This window comes from Spermophilus citellus, assembly GCF_964194105.1.
Source record: "Spermophilus citellus genome assembly, chromosome: 4".
Classification (NCBI taxonomy): Eukaryota; Metazoa; Chordata; class Mammalia; order Rodentia; family Sciuridae; genus Spermophilus; species Spermophilus citellus.
The window spans coordinates 60,111,462-60,133,843 of record NC_138185.1 but is presented as its reverse complement, the minus strand read 5'-3'; positions in this window follow the sequence as shown (position 1 = coordinate 60,133,843).

Here is a 22,382-nt window from a genome sequence, read left to right as displayed (position 1 = left end):
AATTGCAAATGATGGAAAACAAAACAAAATCATATGCCCCTGGGATGAATTATTTACGTTCAGAATTATTTTAAAATTGTTGTTGTTGTTGTTATTGTGTGTGTGTGTGTGTGTGTGTGTGTGTGTGTGTGTGTTGCTGGGGGTGGAAACCAGGGCCTCACACATACTAGGCAAATGCTGGGCCACTGAGTTATGTCCCCATTTCCAATGGTAAGAATCATTTGGAAGAACAAATAACCCATAATACAAACATGTGAAAGTTAATAATCAATGAGACAAATGGGAAAATAATTTATTTTAACACATTACAAATAATAATAAAACACACAAACCTAGAACATTTGACTAGAAGCTCTGATTCATGTCAGCATCCATTAGCTTAATATTTACACAAATGCAAGTTGGGGCTTGTTAAGCTCTGACTGGTTAAGCATGATGAAAGTGCTTTGCTAAGTTTGTGCCATAAAACAAAGATTCAAAACCCCTCTCAACTGTGCAGTGTTCAAGGAAGGGGCAAGCCAGTGATTATACAATTTTAAGAATAGACTCATGTCTCTTTTCTTAGGTGAGTATATAGAATAGTGGAGGAGAAAAATAAAAATCTCATAAATAAGCCAAGCAATAGGGATTGCAATTAAGAAGCACTATGCAGGAAATAAATTGTTGCTGAGATAGAGCATAGTGAGGCACCTATTTGGACAGGATGGTGAGGATGTGGCATCATAAGAACTGAAAGATGGTAAGTAGTCAAACATGCAAAGACCTAGGGGAAGATGGGTTTTCAAAAGATGGGTGAGCAAGTGTTCTTATTTTCTAAATTGGAAAGAGTTCGGTCTACATGAGGGCCTGAAAGACCTGTGTGTCTGGGGTAGAAGAGACATACAGGGCAGCATAAAAGCTGTGGTCACAGAAGCAGGCAGAGCCTGATGCTGGTACATGTACCAATGTAAGGAGTTTGATTTGAATCTAAGTCCAATGGGAAGCACAGATTTAATGGGTCTGGCAATTTAATATTTATATTTTTAAAAGATCATCAGTTCACTATGGAACAATACAATGAAAATGTGAGTCATCAAGTAAGAGGATATTGGTGCAGTTTAGCCAAGGGATGATGGAAGCTGGTACTATGGTGGTGGAAAGTGAAACAAAACGAATAGACTGAAGATAGAGTTTGGAGTAGGATGGGCACAATTTTCAAATGCACTACCTGGTGTTGGAGGTTATGAGGAAGAGGAAGTCTTCTGGAGTGACTCTCAGGTGTTTGCCTGGCTCATCTGAATAGATGATGGAAGCAACAGAAATGAGGAAGACCTGGATGGAGGGGAGGGCAGGTTTCAGGAAGACACCGAGAGTTCATTTTTGGCTATGTTGTATTAAAGATGCTTTGAGGTAGCCAAATGAAAAGCTAAATAGGCAACTGAATGTAGATGGAAGGAGCAGCTACACTGGATGTGTGAATTTGCCAGTTATTAAAATGCAATTGATATTTACGTCCTTGCAAATAGATGATATAACCTTACAATGGCACATAGAGAAGAAAATGAAAGGGTTCTAATTTATAGGTCTGACAAACCTAAGTTATAGGTTGGGTAAAGGAGATGCCAATGTAGGAAACAAAGGGAGATCAGTCAGAGAAGAATTGACATGGACATTAAATGGGTGGGTTTCAAGGAAGGAAGAGTTGACATTGTAAATAACATGGGGTGAACACAAAAGGGGCCATTGGGTTTGGTGAGATGAGGAAGCTAACTGATGCTTATAAGTCAAAATTCAGTTGACAGAAAAAACACTTCAATAAACTGAAGCACCATGAAATGGGGAAGAGATACTGCAGACAATTGTAAGAAGTTTCTTATGGCAAAGAAAAGAGACATGAGACAGAAGATGGATGAAGGAGGTTTTTTTTTTTTTTTTAAGAATGAGTGATACTAGAATATTCTTGTGTGTTGATGGAAATGTTTCATATTGAGACATGAGAGAAAGGAAGAGCATAATTGTAGAAGAATTGTTTTTCCTAATACTCCATAATGAAGAATAGTCTAGAGTTCAGAAAGGAGAAGGGGAAACAGGATGCAGATCCAAGACAATGGTGGAGAAATGAGACGTCATCTGATGATGGATTTCATTTGCACAGTGACATTTGATACACAATTATCATTTAAAAATAAAATGGGACGAGGTAGAAAAGCAGTGGGTTTAGTAAGGAGAGAGAGGTATGATATAGTTGTGACAAACAGGAATGTTTATGGAATGGAGAAATGTGAAAGTGGTTCTGGTGACCATGAATTGCTTTTTTAAGTTGGAGATTATCAATTTAAAATGAAAGTAATCTGCCATACAATAGTTTTATGCAAAACTACTTGGGCACAATGGAACATATACAAAGTAAGTGAATGAATGTGTACAATGAATCTTCTAAATCTTCCTGCATGAGTGTGACAGAGGGAAAGGGGGAACAAGGGAATTCAGGGTAATCAAAAAAGGGAGTGTTTGTAATAATGAGCCATGATGCTAAGTTGGAAACAAAAAGAGTGTTCTATACACCTGGTACTATGGGAAATGAACACAAAAAATATGACCATTCCAAGTGCTAGAAAGATATGAAGAAATTTAGACTTCTGTAAATTGTTGACAGGAATAGAAAAAGAGACAATTACTTTGGGAAAAGTTTTCCAGTTTCTAAAAATTTAGACACACCTTCTCTCTCTCTCTCTCTCTCTCTCTCTCTCTCTCTCTCTCTCTCTCTCTCTCTCTCTCTCTCTCCATATATATATATATATATATATATATATATATATATATATATATTAATCTGGGCTTTCTACTTTTAGGATTTGTATGTGAATGTTCATAGCAACTTAATTCCGTTATATATCAATTTATACAATTTAGGTACAGTTTATTGTACATTGGTTTCATCTCAATTAAAAATATCCACATGTTTAACAAAAGCAGAAGGGTGTTGATGCACAGTGACAAAGCAATGCAGTCCATGGTTTTAGACATCTCAGTGTGGATTAATAATTATCTTCATGGGAGTGTTTGAGCATTTAAACAAATGAACTCCAAGGTTAGAAACTATGCTTGGAAAGTGGTGTTCATATGTTCTTTAATTTTGAGATGCAGCTATTTCTGGTAAGGACAAGGTGTGGCATGGGACTGGGAGATTTAATTGGAATAAGAGGGAAATGTCTTCAAGGATGAAAAGGTCTGAGAACTCTGAGGCCTCCATGTTATGTGACTTGTCTTAGCACCATTAAGGACATTAGAAATGATGTCTGAGTGGAGGTAGAGGAAATAAGAGCTAGGAGATAGCATCTTTAGAAGACTGGGGAGTCCTTAGGGGGTTGGTAGATGATAGTAACAAAGAGGATTTTTTTCTTGTTGTGACAAAAATGCCTGACAAGAACAACTTAGAAAGTGAAAATATAATTTTGGGTTCCTAGTTTCAGAGGTTCAGTCCATAGTTGACCAATGCCCTTGTTCTGGGTCAGAGGTGAGGCCCAACATTGTGGTGGAGGGGTGAGATGGAGGAAAACTACTCAGCTCATGGGAGCCACAAAGCAGAGAGAGAATGAGGATCTTGGGACAAGATATAATGCCTCAGGGCATGTTCTGAGTTACCTACTTCTTCCAGCCATGCTCCAACAATTTGTAGTTACCACTCAGTAGTTCATTCAAATTATTAATCCATCTAATGGATTAATCCACTGATAACCCTCTCATAATCTAATCACTTCACCCTAGACAGTCCTGCATTGTTTTTCAGGGGATGCTACTAGATCCACACCATAATATTTCATTCCTGATCTTAAAAAGCACATGTCAATGCATGATACAAAATACATTCAATACCATCTCCAAGAGTTCCCATAGTCTTAACAGCTCCAGGATTGATCAAAAGACTGAGTCCAAAGACTTTTTCAAGGCTCAAGATAAAAACTCTTGGCTGTGATGCCCTGTAAAATACCAAAAACCAATTTACAAACGTCTAATACACAGTGATGCAAAGTAAACATTCCTATTCTAAAAGGTAGGAATATGGCTAATGAAAAAAGGATTAGATTTAAAGGAGACTAAACTGAGCTATACAGACATTAGATCCTGTAGCTCTGTGTCCAACATCTGGGGCACATGGTGGTGAGATGCATGCCCCAAAGGGCATGGACAGCCCTGCCCATATGGTCTTGCCAGTTATAGCCTATATTGCCTCTTGTTCTCCTTTCTTTCACTTTTCCTTGGAGGATGTTCCATTTTCTTGGAATACCTTAATTACTGGAGTCTGCATTGAAACTTCAGCTTTACTTTCACAGATTCATGCATTCCCACATATGGGGTTTCCACAAGGATTTTAACCCTGTTTCAGTCTGCCTTCCTTTGAAATCTCTGTAGAAGCCTCCATGAATCCCTAACTTCAGCATCCCGAATCTCTGAAGTATCAGCACCACATGGATGATAACAAGACATACATGAGATTGAACATTGTACTCCTCTTTTGCTTATTATTTATTGATCTTGGAAGAGCAGTTGTGTGCCAGAATATATTCAAATCCACCAAATTTCCCTGTCTATGCAGTTAAGTGAGACCATGTCTTTAGAACAGACAAGATAAATGTTGTTCTAAAGCTAAAGGCACTTATATCCAATGCAAATGGCTTGACACTTGTTCCATGATGACAGCAAGCCCTGAAAACCTTTATTGAAAATTTTGACACACAAGATGAAAATGATCTGGATCCTGAGTCCCTACAAATCACTGGACCTATGGTAGACTTTTTGTAAGTGATTAATATATTTGAATGCATTTAAGTTCTGGGAGAAAAGAGTCTGTGTAAAAATGTTCAAATTTCTTGTTGAGTAAATCATAAGTAACCTTGTCATTTGTGTCCCTGTTAAATATACTTGGACAATGGCCACAGTAACCTTGGATCGTGTAAGAGGCTGAATATGGTGAATGAAATCCCTAGAATACAACTTCTTAGGTGACCCTCTAAGAAAGTGGGCCCCAGGGGAATCTTCTCAAGCAAGGTTCATTTGTATACCCTTGCATATTCTATGCTTATGATCTTTCTGATTTCTGAGATACACTTAAGGAATATGACCTGTTATCTCTGTGCAAAGTACTTATCTTCTCCTTAGTGGTGGTAATGTTATCAACAATTGCACCTTCCTTGTCCCCAATTTTATACATGCTTCTTCTCTGGCCAAAAATTCCAAGGTTTCCAAATCTTTCTCCTCTTTTTTCTAATCTTAAGTCTCAGATTTAACCTGGATAAAATAATTTCCCAGACAACTGCCTGACTGTTGTGGTGCTTTGAAATTACCTTTGCTGCATTAATTGGTCCATCACCTTTAAAATCAGCCTCAGAGAAAGTCTAAGGACATGGGTAATATATTTATTATTTATCTCAGGACATGGATAAAATAAATACTATTTTACAGAATATAGCATGAATGGCCTTTAATCCAATTTCCAGTAGAGTCCTTGTTCCCCTCTGAAACCTCATGAGCACAATCTTTACTGTCTGCTTTCCTATTGGTATAGTGGTTTTTCAAGCAACCACTGGAATTGTCGATTAAACCCCTCATGTATTATAAGACTTCTCTAGCGTCTATCTTCAAAATTTTTCAAACTCCTCTTACAAACCAGTGCCAAAAGCTTATGAACCACATGGACAGGTATAATCATAGCAATGACCCCACTTGTCAGTATCAATTTCTATGTTAGTCACCTTTTAGTCACTGTAATGAAAATAATTGATAATAACATGATAAGAACAACTTAGGGGAGGATAATTTCATTTTGGGATCACAGTCTCATAGGTTTTAATTTATGTCAGCTGACCGTATTGTTTTGGGCCTGAGGTGATGAAGAACAGCATGGTGGAAGGGCCTGGCAAAGCCCATAGCAGCAAGCAAGCAGAGAAAGAGAGAGAGATAGAGGGAGGTGGGAGGGGAGGAAAGAAGGGAGAAAGGGAGGGAGGGAGGGAGGGAGAGAGAGAGAGAGAAAGAGACAGAGAGAGAGAGAGAGAAGCTCAGCACAAGACATGATCCCCAAGAGTATTCCCTCAGTGATCTACTTCCTTTAGCCATGCCCCTACTGCCTGTTACCACCCAGTAGACACTCAAAGTATTAATCCATCAAATGAATTAATCCACTGAGGAGGTTGTAATGCTCATAATCTAATTACTTCTTATCTGACAATTTCTGCTTGCCTAAGACATGAGGTTTAATAGAATCCTCCTGGATCCAAAACACAATATTATGATTTGGATATGAAATATCCTCAAAAAGCTCATGTGAGAGGCAATAGAGGAATGTTCAGAGGTGAAATTATTATATTAGGAAAGTTGTAAACTCTTCATTAGTAGATTAATCCATTTGATGGATTAATAATTTTAATGGATTAATGGGTTGTAACTGAAGGCATTTAGGGCATACTTGGAGGAAGTAGGTCAATGGGGGCATGGTTTTAGGGCTCATGTTTTGTCCCAGGGAAGCCGAGTTCTCTGTCTCCTGACTATCATGAACTGAGCAGTTTTCCTTCACCACACCCTTCTGCCAAGATTTTCTGCCTCAGCTAAGCCCCAGAGCAATGGAGATGGCTGACAGTAGACTAAACTTCTAAAACTGTGAGCCAAAGTTAACTTTTCCTCTTCTAAGTTGTTTCTGCCAGCTATGTTGGTTACAGTGACAAAAAAGCTAACTAAGACACATAATAACCTGGAAATAGTAAAGCCAAATGGTGCAAACCTAGAAGTGGGGTACTACAAGCATGATTTTAGGGGCACAATTGTGTGAAAATGTCAGTGAACTCCAGAAGGCCAGAAACTCTAGTATATGAAAGGATAATTTGAAGAAAGAACTACAAATGAGATAGCTACTTCCGGAAAGAATACAAACTGTGAAGTAAATGAACACATGAATGGATTACCCATAGGAAAAGACTCCGAGTAGGGTTTTATGAAAGAGCTTCACAAAGCACATGAAGCTGATGTATAAGGGTTAGTGTTCTGGCCATCACTGACCTGAGAAGAGATGTGAGGCACGATATTATTGATCCCTACATCCTTTGATGGTGTTCTGAAACTTCAGGCTTATGGTTCAACAAGGGTTTCTAAAGTGACCCACCAGGAGGAGAGCATTATGGAGGTCATGTCCTACTGTCTTCTTGGAGTAAGAACCTCATGGGAGGCCTCTGGTAGCCCTGATTTCCATGGTGTATGGATGGCCAGCCCAGCAGACCCACAGAAGTTGAATAGCTTAGCCTGAAAGCAAACAGGGGTGATGAGGACAGAGATGATACCTCTGGCTAGCCAAGGACCATCCTATCTGTAGCAGGAGGCTGAAGCTGGACAGGGGGCCACCATCTTTCACATACTGAGTGTTCTTGAGTAGTGGAGCCACTCTAAGCTGAAATATGGAAGGCGATCCTAAGAGATATGGACAGAATGGGCCCAGAGCCTCGTTTGAGCTTCAGTGAGGATGAGCCTAGAGCCTCATTTGAGCTCAGTGAAGATTCTCCCATCTTCCCTGTAGAGTTGGATACTAAATTTTCTGAACTCTGTGTGACTCTTTGTACACTTCCATTATGGGTTATAGCATTGACTTGTAATTATTTTAGGCTCTCTCACTCCTACCACCTCTCATTTTTCAATGAGGATTATATTACTTAATCACTGAGACATATTTTTCTCTATTCTATCATTTACTTCCTCTCCTATCTCTAAACCTAGATATGGCTTGTGGTGGATATTAAATATAAATTGTGAAGTAAATGAATGAACTCATGAAATAATTACCCATATGAAATTTGAGTCAATGAAAGAACGTCTCTGTGTTCGTTTGTTTGGTTTTTTTCCCCAGAGCCACCAATTTCTTTTTGTGGGAACTCTTTGAGATTCTACATTGGGAAATGCAAAGCTTCGGACCCTACAGTTTAAACTTTCTTAAAATTTCAAGAAGAGATATTCTAATATTTTTATACCAATCTCCTTTGGCTGTTAGAGACAGTGCTAGATTGTATGCTGACCTTAAAAAGAGAGATGACTAAACCTTTTATTATTCAAAAATGAACATTTCTTGATTTATTTAGGAGAGTGATGAACATAGAACTGGTACTAAATAGGAGGAAGTTGTGGAAGCTGAGGCAAATTATTGAAAATGAGAGTAGTTAGCATGGCTCTTGGTGGAAAAGGAAGTTCTTGCTGTCTGTCAGTGCACGTGCAGGGCGATGTGCCCCAAGGTGGGCGATGGGCACTAACAGGAGTGCTAATATGATGTATTAAATGTCAGCCCGGCATCGCTGGGTGTGCATATCTCTCCTGTTTATGCTTATTCAGCCCTTTGAATAATTTAACACATTTCATACTCTAAATTACTCTCAGCAATTTGATGGGGCTTCTGGCAGTTTACTTGAAATGCTGTGTTAGGTCAACATAGGGTCCCAGCTTCTGCTAAATAGAAGTACTCTGCTTACTTAGAAAAACATAATTAGTTTTCTCTGTGGATCTTTTAGAGAGTGGGTGGGGTGAAAGAGCCGGGATGGAAAGAGCCAGTGCATGTATTCAGTTGGTTGTCAATCCAGAATGGTCCAGGGAGCCAAGGGTTAAGAATTTAATGGGGCAGGAGGCTGGCCTTCAGGAGAAGGAAAAGTTGAAGGGCATGAAAAGCAGTGCCAGTGTGTTGTGCAAATGCGAGGGGATGATAAATGACCCTCATTTAGTCAATACTGACTGCGGCTGAGTCCTCCTTTCAATTTAATCCTTATGGAAGACTGGACCGTACCAATGAAGAGTGGCCACAGTGGTCAACGCTGTGGTGCTGGAGTAATTTGCGTTAGGGAAATCGAGGACCACTATCAGATTGGGAGGCTCTTTGTCACTTACCTCTGTCCTCGGTTTACCTTTGTGTAAGCTGCACTGATGATGAAGTTCTTGCAATTTTTGATTCTCTTCCCCCCTCCCTTCTTCCCCTGGAGCTACAATTTCCATGACTCTAAAAAAAATTAAATTTTGCTCAGAACTGTAGATTCATTGGTTTCTTTAATGTTCTAAGAAGGTGATTTTAAGAAGTATCTTTTCCTTTACCCTTTCTTCCTCTCTATTCTGTGCACATCCAGGATAAAAAGGGCACAGACTTTTGTGAGAGGTGAGCATTTTCAATTAAGACTTAAAATCTTACCTCTGATGATGCATCACCTTGGTGGAAACCCTGAGTATTCTAATGACCCCAGCCAGCCAATGTGGCAGCCAAAGGATGATGCAAGGGGCCAGGGGCTCAGCTCTTTGTTATGTGACAGCAGGACTCTGATTGACTGTCCCCTCTGGGTTTGAACTACTCCACCACTCTCTGGATGTGCTGAAAAAGCTTCTTGGGGATTTGAAGAGTCTTACACATACTGAGACTCCATAATGAAGTGTTTGCTTATCATCCTTTTTACCCCCCCCCCTTTGAAATAGTCTGAGGCTGCATTGTAACCTTAGGTCAAAACTATTTTGGGTGGTGGAAATTCATGATAAACACAGGCTTTTGAAGGTTAGAATGCCATCCATTTAAGAACATCAGATTAAATTTTTTATTTAAAAATTTTTAAAACCTCCAAACTGTCAGGAAGACCAAATGTACACACAAGTATCTGTATGTTCATATGCATACATGAATAAGTTATTCACATAAGTACTGCCACATAAATAGAAATATTTGCACACCAAATACGTACTATAATAGACATATATTTAAACTATTATTTAAGAAATTAAGGATGTTTTGAAAAATTAGCAGAAATTTAAGTATAACTGTGTTTATCAGCATGTCCTAAAAAATAAACATTCTATCCTCTATTAGAAAGTCTATATTTTATTTCTTGCAAGGAAGGGAATAGTTATACTTTCTTAGCAATAAAGTCCCTGAAGAGTAGTATCATTTCCATGGAAAAGCACTTAAATAGCTGTCAATAAATATATTCAATGATTATCTTAAAGATATAAGCACAGTCTCTTTGTAAGAGTGATTACTTTGTAATTTTACAACATGGGTTTATGTCTTTGTGTAAGAATATATTTACAATTTCCCTTTTGTATACAAGAGGTACTTTGAATATATAATATTCATTTATTGTTTTATTCATAATGGCAGCCACATTTTTTTCTATAAACACACTCACATTAGAAAAAGCATATATTTATTATAACAATTATACTGGATATTTTTATTCCAAAATGGAAGAAAGTTGCTTAAAATATTTATCATTAAAAGGAACACTTTTGATAAGCCCCCTCCAGGTTTCTACTAAATTATTAGTGGACATAGGGCAAGTTAATATTGCTCACTGTGCATATCCCACTCCTTAGTTCAGAGTGGGAAAAACTTAGCTACGCATGTTTGAGCTGAGTTCTTCCCCATGGGTTTCAGCAACAGTGATGGTGTAATCAGCAGGGAATTGACATGTTTGCAGCTGTGTGTACAGGCACACTGTTTTCAAGGGTCTCCTGTTTATGGTGGGGGAGTATATGGAGTGTGTTTTGCAGGTATACTGCATCTGAATCTCAAACACTCATCAGGAAGACACGTGAAGTTAGAAGGTGGCCTTTCCCAATGGCCATGTCACTGACCATAATCCCACCTGAATACAAAAGAGCATTTTATTTGTGGTCTTCAGGCAGCAGGTATTAGTGTCCCTAACTGTTAGCTCTTTCTGTTAAAGATTATATTTAGCCAAGGGTCAGGGTGCCCATTCACTAAGATGTGCTGCTTTTATACTTTTGACTGTAAACAATGGATTCTCCACGTGAAGCAAAAGGGCAAATACAATTTGCTGTCAATTTCGACTCAGTGGAAAGCTGTAGCATACAATCTCTGCTCATTTTTCCTGCAATTTGTTAGTGACTATTGCTACATGCTGCTTCCTCTAAGCATTAGGGATCTAATGCTGTCAGGTGCTATGAGGTGGGGAGGGTGGGGGATAAGGGGCTGAGTTTAAGACAATAGGTCTCATTATCTAATTATTTCTTGATGAGCATAGAATGTACCAGAATGTACCAGAATCTCACATAGTTCTTTTTGGGTGAAGGAACACTGTTCCAGGCTGAACTGTAGGAATAGTTATGGTAGGAACATGCTGTGTTAGTACAATATTCAAAAAGACCTTAGTCCTAATAGCCTGGTATTTGACTAATAGTAAAATAGAAAATAAGAAAATGACTCAAGAATTTGCAGGTGAAATAAGATACAGATGTTTCAGAAATGCTTTAAAAAATGGTGAATCTTTGTAGCATCAGAAAAATGCCAAAAGCTCAAGATATATAGCATACTCTTACACATAAACAAAAAAATGGTTTTAAAAAGGGAGAAATTAATAGCATGAAAATATAAAGTGCCTAAGGATATGAGGAGGGAGAAACATGAGGAATAACTTTGACACTTCATGTAGCAGGAAAGTTCTCCAGTGTAGGGTTGGGGGTGGGCTTTGCCTGCTCATCACTTCTATGGGCCCAGTGAATATTTGTCTTGAGCTTCTTGGCATGAAGACTGCTTAGTCTTTAGACATACTTCCTTGTTGGGTTTTGTGATATAACATCATTTTTGCTTCATATGGGTTACCTTTGATGCATGAAAAGAATTCTGTCCTCAAGAAACGGTGCCACGATTGTGATTCATTGTTTTCTGACATTTAGAACAGTGTTGATGGACAAATATTTATTCATGGTGTGCACATGATGTTTTGAAATATGTATGCATTGTGGAAAAGGTAAACTGAGATGACTAGATTTCCTGATGCCCACCTGTAATCCCCATTTTCAATGCAAACACCGTCTATGATATTGAGGGTGAGACCTGCATGGAAGGGGCCGTAGGTGGGTTTTGGTCAGAGAAGAGGAAGCAGACAACGGGAGTTTGCAAAAATTGCTCTCACTCTCAAAGCTCCTTACAATCTTCTGTCACTGACCCCTGAGTCTGAGGGAGGAGCAAAGGAAAACTGAAGGATCCTCAGAAGGAGGTGGTAGGCTGAGGGTCACACACAGGCAAGTCATTCAAATGACTGAAGCAGCTGACAAAGCGGGACAGTAAGGGGAGAACAGGTTCCCTGCGGAAGGCAGCCCTGACTCATCTCTAGGTCCTGTGGCTGTGTGTTGAAGACCAAATCTAGATTTTCATATAGAAAATCTCTTCATTTTTAAAAGTTGGCAACTAACTGGTATATGTGTCCAGGAATTTTCCATCATATCCTGGCACTCACTTTATTCTTCAAGTATTCCCCCAAACAAATACTGATTGCAGCTATCCAAAACAGCCTTTAGGTTTATTTTCTTCCCCCACTAATATTAACACACAGAGACACCCTCACAGAGGCAATTTATGATTTTGTATTTTTAAGTTGAAATCATTTTTTTTCCTTTCAAGTCAGATGTTCAAAGGGAGGGGAAAAACTTTTCATAAAATGGAAAATTTTAATTTCTTTCCTCCTAGGGCCAAATTAAGTGGAAAATATTAAGTAATTCTTCTAAACGCTCTCAATTCAAAAATTGTCCTCAAGTAATTTGTTCTTAAGACCTGATGGAACACATCATTTTGCATAATTCTAAAGTGAACAGGACTATTACTGGGAACAGGAAATATCCAACTCAAAAGAAGGGAAAAATGACAGTGATATCAAGTATTTCTTTCCACTATGGGAAAAATCAGTCTATTCTTCTTTCTAACTGCTTTTCATAAGTTATGGCATTCTTTTTCCCCTGCACTGGCTTCTGTTCAGATCCTCATATCTTTGTTGGACCATTGAACTTGCCTCCCTATGGTCTCTTGTCCTTCCATCTTGTACACGGACAGATGAAGCTGTTTGATCATCATTCCTGTGTGACTAACACACACACACACACACACACACACACACACACACACACACAGTGTACACTTTGGCTCCCTTTTTACCCACAAGGCCCTTTACCAGTCAGCCTCATCTTGTCTCTCTCTTCTCTCTCCATCTTGTCTCTTCTTTTCTCTCATCTCTAAAATTCACTCACACCACAGTTACTGTGAATTTTCTGCTCACCTTCCAAATCAGTTCCCTGCCCTTGGTGTCTATCTTGTACACAGTGAATTCATGACTTAACCCCTAGCTCCATCACCTCTTGTGAGGATTCTCTTTCTGAAGTTTACCTCTGTATACATTTAGGACTCATCAGGCATTGTGTTTGAAGTAAGGAAACCTTATGCTCTGAGTTCCTATAATCTTTGCTATATGCCCTGCCTAACTGTAGGGTGAGGTCCACTATCTTTTATTTCATCTGAAGAATGAAATAAAAGTTAATTGTACTCAGAGACCTGAGAATATTGGCTATGAGTTATTTCCAGACAATGTTTTCTTTTTTTTTAACCTGTTAGAACTAATATTCATCAAAGTTCTAAGACACAACAATCAATACACAAAATCAGTTGTTTCAATACAGTAATAATGAGCAATCTAAAAACGAAATTAATAATTCCATTTACAATAGCATCAGGAAAGATAAAATACAAGACTTTTTACACTGAAAACTATAAAACATTGCTGAAAGAAAATGTAATAGACACAAATAAATGGAAAGACATCCTGTGTTCACATTGTAAGTCTTAATATGGTTAAGATGTCATACTTCCTTACATGATCTTCATATTCAAACTGTTGAAATCCCAATGGCATTTTTTGCACACTTAGAAAAATTCACACTAAAATTAATATGAAATCTCAACAGGCCCTCAATAAAAATCTTGATACAGAGGAGCAAAGATGGAGAATCCAGACAATGTTTTCATGAGTGTTTTCCTCCAAGGTGTTGATATAGTCCAAGGAAATGTGGGAGGCAGCACTAGCATCTCTCACAGCAGATGGATGTCTACAGTGAAACTTCTGGCACAGTGGCATGGTCTTCTCAGCATTCCTGAAATCACATGCATCTCTGGAGGCCACCACCAAAGTCCCAGATTATTTCCAGTCTGTAGATCACCCCATGACTCAGTCAACTTTGAAGGGCTTCTGTGTAAAGGGCAAGATCCTGTGTGCATAAATGCTGGAACTGAGAGGAATATTCACACCTACTGTCTTTAATTTATCAGAGAAGTGAGCTAAGGGAGTAAGAGTAGAGAAGAGACTTTTTCTTAATTATTACACCTCCATACATTCTCTAAAGATTTCTTCTGCTAGGTGAGGTGGTGCACACCTGTAATCCCAGCACCTCAGGAAGCTGAGGGAGGAGGATCATGAGTTCAAAGTCAGCCTCTGCAAAAGCAAGGTGCTAAACACCTCAGTGAGACCCTGTCTCTAAATAAAATACAAAAATAGGGCTGGGAATATGGCTTAGCAGTTGAGTGCTGCTGTGTTTAATCCCTGATACTGCCCCCCACCTCCCCAAAAAAATTTCTTCTGATGAGCTTGCACTGAGCTAATCTTCTGACCTGTGGTAGAATAATTTGGTACATAGCTGGTTCTCAGTACCAGGGGGATTGACATGTCATTTCTTAACCTTTATTTTGTCTCAGGATATTTATGCTTGCTTGCTGCTTATCTTGAATGATACAAGTAGAAAACAAAACCTGTTCATGTGGTAAAAATTCCCTGGTCATTAATCTCATTTGGCAAAGATGGGAAAGATTATTGGGATTAACTGAATTAACTCTGACTTCTGAGATCTGAAGAATGAAATAAAAGTTGATTTTATCCAGAGACCTAAGAATTATAAACAACACATCACCCAGAGGTGTGAGAGGACCCTCCCCCTTCACCTAGACTTTTGATAATGTCACCTGGTTCAGAATTTCTATGTAAATATTGCTTGGAAGGAGGAATTATACTATAGGAAGATTTCAAAGCAGGACATTATTTTTTGTCCAGATAACAAGTATGTAAATTCACCTCTTGAAACCACTTAAGGAGGGCAGAAGTATTAGCAAATCTCTTCTGGCTGAAGCATAAATTGAAGGAAGCACTAAGATAAAGCTTAGAGAAATTTATTTCTTGCGCTAAGTAGGACACATTCTTCAGGGTACAGAGAATGTGGAGAGGTGAACCAACAGGGAAAAAAAGCCAGAGGAGTCCTTCCACATTTAGGGTGGAAGGACTGAAAGCTGGAATTGACAATTTGAATTTCTGTTTATTAATCTCCCATATCATAGCTAAACCCAGTCAGGTAGATTACACCTTAAGTACCATTGGGAAGGACTACTTATCTGTTTCTTTCTGAGCCCCTGTGCATGGTAATGACCTGTGTCAGATTCAATGATCCTTAGGGATAGAAGACACCTTAGAAACATCTAGTCACAGGATTTCCAATCTGTGGAATCCAAAGAGTATCCTGTGTGGGGAGTGTAGGAGATCAACTGGTCATCCACTAATTAATAATCATTTTCATTTGTTTTATTATGCACTCTACTTAAACAGTTAAAGGTCACTGATTGAATTCAACCCCTTATTTCACAGGCAAGAAATAACTCCAAGTGTGCCTCCTCCTTCTGAGCTTCCACGTTGTGATGTCCAACTCAGTCTTTTTGTAATGCAGGACAGTGATGGCCTCGTGCATTATCTACTACCCACAGATCCAGATCGTTAGTTTTGCTGGACACATGTGTAATAGAAAGACATCACAGCAATCACAAGGAAGAGAAAGTGTGAAATACCTAAATGTTGCAAACCCCAAACTCTACCTCCCAGTGGGAAGGTCCCTTGGTATTTGCAGAGATATGTTTATTAAGAATAAGATTATGTATACAAACAGAGATATAAAAAATTGTGCTGTATATGTGTAATAAGAATTGTAATGCATTCTGCTGTTATATATAAATTAAAACAAAAAAAAAATAAAAAGCAATTGTAAAACACACACACACACACACACACACACACACACACACACACACAGAATAAGATTCATAGCCCCACAGAGAACATATCTGGGTTTTCCCTGAAAGTGCTAGAACTTCACTGTCATTTTGATTTTGGGGGGCTACTATAGTTCAAAGAATATTATGCAAGTTCCTGAAATCGTCAAAGGAAGTGCCCTGTGAACCTTGGAGTACAGGCTGGCTTGATTCCTTTTGAATTTCAAACTCACATGGGTTACTTTTATTTAAGATGTGTTAGTGTCATTGTGAAATTCTGAATATGCAACAACAGGTGCAGCATGAAAATACCAGTCAGTATATATGTAGATTTATATGAGTACACTGGATATATAAGGTGAATGTTAACCCAGGTTACATTGGTGAGTAGTTTCACAGGGGTAAAGACACTTAACTTTCAGTTCCAGGGCTGCCATAAATTTGGACAAATCAGCTTTCCTCTCTGTGCCTCCTCTGTTTCTTCATTTGAAAAGATTTAGGCAACTCGACGTTTCTCATCTCTGCAGTCTGTAACTCTGGGTTTTCCTTGTTAGATAATAAGGACTGTTATGAGCATGAGATTGGCATTTAAAACAAAGTCGTGCACATGTCCCTGAGGTGTGGGTTACTGGTTGGGGACTTCACAGAATCTGTTTAATCACGGTGTGTTTTTTATGACCACTGCCACTACCCATGCACAAAGCCTTCTTCAAGATCACATTCTGTCATTAAAATGACATGCCATCCATTAACATTTATAATGATTCCTACTGTTAAGAAATATTCATATATATTGAAAAAGATCATTTCATAGAGAACAAATATTCTGTTGCCTCTGTTCAGTATGTGGTGGGTGAATACAAAAATGTAAGTAATCTCTGAAATTATTGCTATTGGAAAGCAAGCAACAACAAACCCGGGCACAATTTATTTGTTAAAAATTTAAAAATCAGTTAATCCTTTCCTTGCTTATTATCTCTCTGCTAGATGTGTCAAGGAACCCACCACAGGCACAAAGGCTAGTGCATGCAAAAATCTCAAGCAAATATTGACAATTATTTCAAGAACTGAATATGTAAAATCCTAGTCACATCATGCATGCTTCATTAATTTAAATCCAAACCATTAGCTCTATTGGATCCCTACTTACAGTGGTAGAGAAATATTGCTGCATATAAATGAACACTTTTCATTGCAAGGGGACATCTAGCTGAAATTCATTAAACAACTTCCCTATAATCTATTAGTGTGAGCCTTACCCTTTATAATATCTATCCCAACCACCCAAGAGCACTTGGCATTTTGTGACCGCGGTGTTTGTCTTTGAGGTTAACCACAAGATGCAAACTCTAATGAGGTTTAAGAGCCTTTGCAAAGCCTGATCCTGCCTTGCAATGTCTCAGGTGGGGTAGGGTTTTTTTTTTTTTATATTCTTCACTTGTAAGATTAATGGTCAACATAGTGGTTGCCATATTGATGGGTTATAAAATTAAATAAAGGTGCAGGGATGCTTTAAGACTCCATGGAATCTTAATGTAATTAAGATTGTTAGAAAAATTGTAAACTAAGCAAGAAGGAAGGGAAAGAAATAACTCATATATAACCAAATCAGTAATCTCCTGGAAAAAAGTGTGAGCTCTTAACTCAGATGATTTTAAATCCTGTTATACCACTTATTACCTGTGTCGAATTGGGCAGAATGATTTTTCTGAGATTCAGTTTCTTCATCTGTAAAATGGAAAAAAAAACCCAAATAGTTCATCATATTAACTATGAGAATGAAACAATATAATGCACATAACGTGATTAGAAGAATTTCTGATGTATAGTGAATGAGCAATACATGTGCTTATTAAATTTTTATTTCAGCAAACAATAAAATTACTTATTTTATGACATGAGTTTTGTGAAATTTTTGAAAATAAAAAGATAATCAAAGAAATCAAAGACTAGGGCAAAAGCAGTGACAATTTGAAAAAAGAAACTGGAGAAAAAAATTAAATGCTACAATTGATGAATTTCAGAGTTCATGTTTGAACCACCAAGGGATATAGTTCTGCCACAAACTGTACCATTAGGAATGAGATGAAGAATGCAGCTACAGATGTGGAGGAGATTGGGAAAATAAACTGAGTCCTAATACTGGAAAGTGGGTGGCTTTTTAGAGAAAACAGAAATGAGCAAAATTGGTTGTGGAAAAACTTTATAAACCTGTCCAGGTAATACTTAATTAAAATAAAAAAATAAAGTATGCACCCAGAAGGTTAATCATGTATATTCCTGCAAACCTTCAAAGAGCAAAGAATTCCTGTTCTATTTCAAATATCTGGATGAGAAAAATGGTGGAAATGTCCTCAAATTCATTTTTTATGTTAGCGTAACTTTGAAGCTATAAAAAATAACACTGCACACTTTTCTAGCTTACTATCAATAGAGTTGCAAATGTACTAAATTAAATATTAATAAGATTAAGATGAACTGAAAGAAGTTTCAACATTAAGAAAGCTATTAAAGTAATTTATTACATGATAGGTGAAAGGACAAAATTGTGATTCTAACAATGTATTCTGCAATCCATTTGATAAAATCCAACATCCATTCCTCATTAAAAAAATTCAGACTGATTCTTGAATTATTCCTTCTTGATATAAAATGATCTGAAACCTACCATCAAAGTACAGATGTGGATGCAATCTTGATGTATTCCCATTAAAATTAAGGCAAAATATTTGGTAAATATATGAAAATGTCTAGAAAATCATAAAAAGTAAAAAAAAATATGTAAAGATAAATATTTGCCAAACCAAGGAATCAACATAACAATTGAGTGAAACTTGTGTTGAAAAGAGTAAAACTTTACTAGATAAAATATGACTAATCAATGAAGAACTCTTTTTCTATTTGCAATATTCAAGAGCATAAAATTTGTCTTCATGAATCAATAATTTTAATGACCTGAACCAAAATATCATTGTCTTTTAGAAGAATTATAAAAATACTGTTAAATTTATCTGTAGAAAAAAGGAGAATATCACCCTATTTGAAAAAAGATATCATAAGGAAAAATTTATTCTAGGGCTAGGGCTGTGGCTCAGCGGTAGCGCACTTGCCTGGCACGTATGAGGCACTGGGTTTGATTCTCAGCACCATGTAAAATAAATAAAGGACTATCAACAACTAAAAGAAAAAAAAATATTCTAATGGATTGAAGAATGTTGTATGGAATAGCAGCAATTAAAATTATAAACATTATAATGGGAAGAGATGAAAGAATGTATCCTGATAAGAACTTGGGGCATCTATGCAAGCATCTTAAAACTTTACTAAATTAACCTGGAACATCTCAAAGAAGTAGTAAAATTAAGGATCAATAAAATGATTTTATTGAAATTATTTCACATATCATTTGGTTAAAACAAAGTAAAGGTCCTTACTTCATACTACAGTATTATTACATATAAATTACATATGAATTAAAAATTAGCTTCATTAGATCACAGTCTTTTAGCTTCTCAAAAAGTTAAACATGCAGTTAACATTTAAATCAGTAATTCCACTCCTTGGTAGATGCTTAAGAGATATGAAAACATATCCAGGCAAAAATTCGTACAAGAATGTTTATAAGCAGCATCATTCAAAATAGACAAAAGGTGGAAATAATCCAAAGCCAATCAAATAATGAACATATACACAAAATATGCTATGACCATATGTTAAGATATAATCCTAAGTATCATTCAACTTATATGAAAGAAATGAAGTACTCGTGTGTGCATTCAAATGGATGAAACTTGAAAACATTATGGTAAGTGAAAGAAGCCAATCACAAAGACAATTATTGTACTATTCCATTTATATGAAATGATATAGAGATTGGATAGATATAGAGATTGATGGTAGTTACACATTTGAAGGATTCGGTGGGGTGGATGTAGGATGTATGACCTAAAGACACAACATTTCCTTTTAGGGTAATAAAAATGTTTTAACACTAATATGCATACATACATACAAATATACATCCATTCATATATATATATATATATATATATATATATATATATATATATATGTACACACATACATATACAAACATATACATCTCACATGTATATATTTAGAGATATATATCATATATGTTTAGGAGAAAAATTGTATAATGTTATTGAACATAGATAGAACAGTTAAATAGGTAAATATACCATGTTTATGGATAGGAAGACACAGACTGGAAGTAAAAATGTTTACAGATGGAAGTAAAAATGTTCACAACTCAGTGCAGGGTAAACTGGTAAAGTCATATAAAGTTCAGGTGCACATAACCTGTGATTCAACAATGCTGATTCTAGCCATGTGTGATAGAAAGATTGATACCAGAAAAAAATGCATTGAGTTTTATTTTTTAAAGCACAATTTTGAGTAACAAGTGGCCATCAGTAATAAAAGAAACTGGGTACTATGATTTATTTTTATAATGGAATATTTCACGTAATTAGGGGATTTAATGATTTATTATTTTGGAAACTATCTTATGACACATTTGGATGAGTAAATTCTACAAGGCTATTCCTAAAATTTTAAAGGTAATGATGTACAATTCGTGTAATTACACTTCATTAGATTTTGTTCTCTGCGTATGTGCCTGCATATTTTCTGATTTTGTATATTGTCCAATTGTTATTTGCATAACTTGTAAGTAATAACATATTTTCAAGTACAGTTTCTTTATTTCTAGGATAGTTGGTAACTACTGTGGAAGACAAATGTTTCTTCTTGATGAGACCAAATTGAAGGAACATTGTCAAAACAGGGACAATAGAGAATTAGGTTTTTTTAGAAACTACCTCATAAATCTGTTCTATTGTCAGAGCTTTGGGATAACACCATAGTTGAGAATACTCTTCTACAGAAAATGGCATGAATGTTGGCTGTGGTGGGCTGAGAAGGACCCTTCTCACAAAGAAGATGAATCAAAATCTTGGTGCCTGTAAATGTTAACTTGTTAAAAAAAATGGGTCTTTGAAAATTTTGTTAAATTAAGAATTTTGAAAGTAGACCATACTAGATTATCTGGGTGGGTCTTAAATCTAATGATGTATCTTCATTAGAGACACACAAAATAGAATAGACAGAGGGAAAGTCATGTGAAGGAAGACAGCTGTTGGAATAATGTGGCTACAAGACCTAAGCCAAGGAAAATGAGCAGCCTTCAGAAACCGGGAAAAGGCAAGAAGTCAAATCTACCCTAGAGTTGTTGGAGACCACATGGTCCTATAGACATCTTGATTTCAGATTCTGGCCTTCAGACTTCTCCAGACCTTGGTACATGCACAGGAATTGGTTTTTTTTAAAAAAATTAGTCTAATGCTTTCACTGGACCATGAAGATGGTGATCCTTACATCCCAGTGATGTGCAAGATATATATACAAGTTTCACTTGCTTTTCCCTCTTGATTCTCTCTCTCTCTCTCTCTCTCTGTCTCTTTCTGTCTCTTTCTCTCTCTCTCTCTGTGTCTCTGTCTGTCTCTCTCTCTCTCTCTCTCTCTCTCTCTCTCTCTCTCTCTGTGTGTGTGTGTGTGTAAGAGAAATGGTAATTATAGTCAAAGAATATTGCAACATCCAACATCACATGAGTGCAATGGGTACCAATCTTAGCCCTGAAACCAAGATGTACCAGTTAAAATAGACTTAACTATTTGGTGTAAATAAATTATATTTCAACATTCAGTTCCCTGGATGGTGGAATATTTAGCATCAATCATTTTAAGAGTTCTTCTTTCACCCTCTCCCCTCATAGGACTGGAATTGAAATTAATTTCTGGAATCTTCCATAATGTCACACATCAGGGATATGTTTATCAGTTATTGACCCCAATTTCCCATCTCTCTTAAGAATCCCTCTGTTCCATCCTGCATGATGAGAATCACTAGCTCCCTAACACTTTTAAGTATTGCTTAGCGAACCTACAGTAGGGGGAAATGCATGACCATACCCTCTGTGTCCAGCAGCAGGGCTCAGGCTCCCCGTTCCTCAGAACCCACAGGTCTCTTCTTATTTCCCTGACCTTTGACCATCCCTTTCCAGGCATAAGTGCAGTTCCCTCTCTGGGGATACAGATAAAGGCTGTATCTCCATGCCTTTCTTTCTCACATACTTCATGATGATGATGATGTTCTTTGTTATCTTAGACTTTTGGAAAGAAAATACAGGAATAGTTTCTACCCATCAGATGATTCATTTAAGGCAAAGAAACCCAGAGCCTGCGCCCTGCTTAAAAAGAACCTAACAAGAGAGAAAATGCAGGGAGAAAAATTGAAAACTAAACATCTCTAAAATATAGCAAGTCATGTTGTTTTAGTTCCTTTGTGTCACAATTTAAAACCAGCATTTGCTAAATATTTTGGGCCTTGCTCTCAAACTTTTTTTTTTTTTTTTGCAGTTACCTTGCAGTGGTCACTAAAACTCAAGGGGAAGAAGGAGAGTGAAGGTGAAAGTCTTTGAAAGACTTAGGATTTTGCGAATACAGCT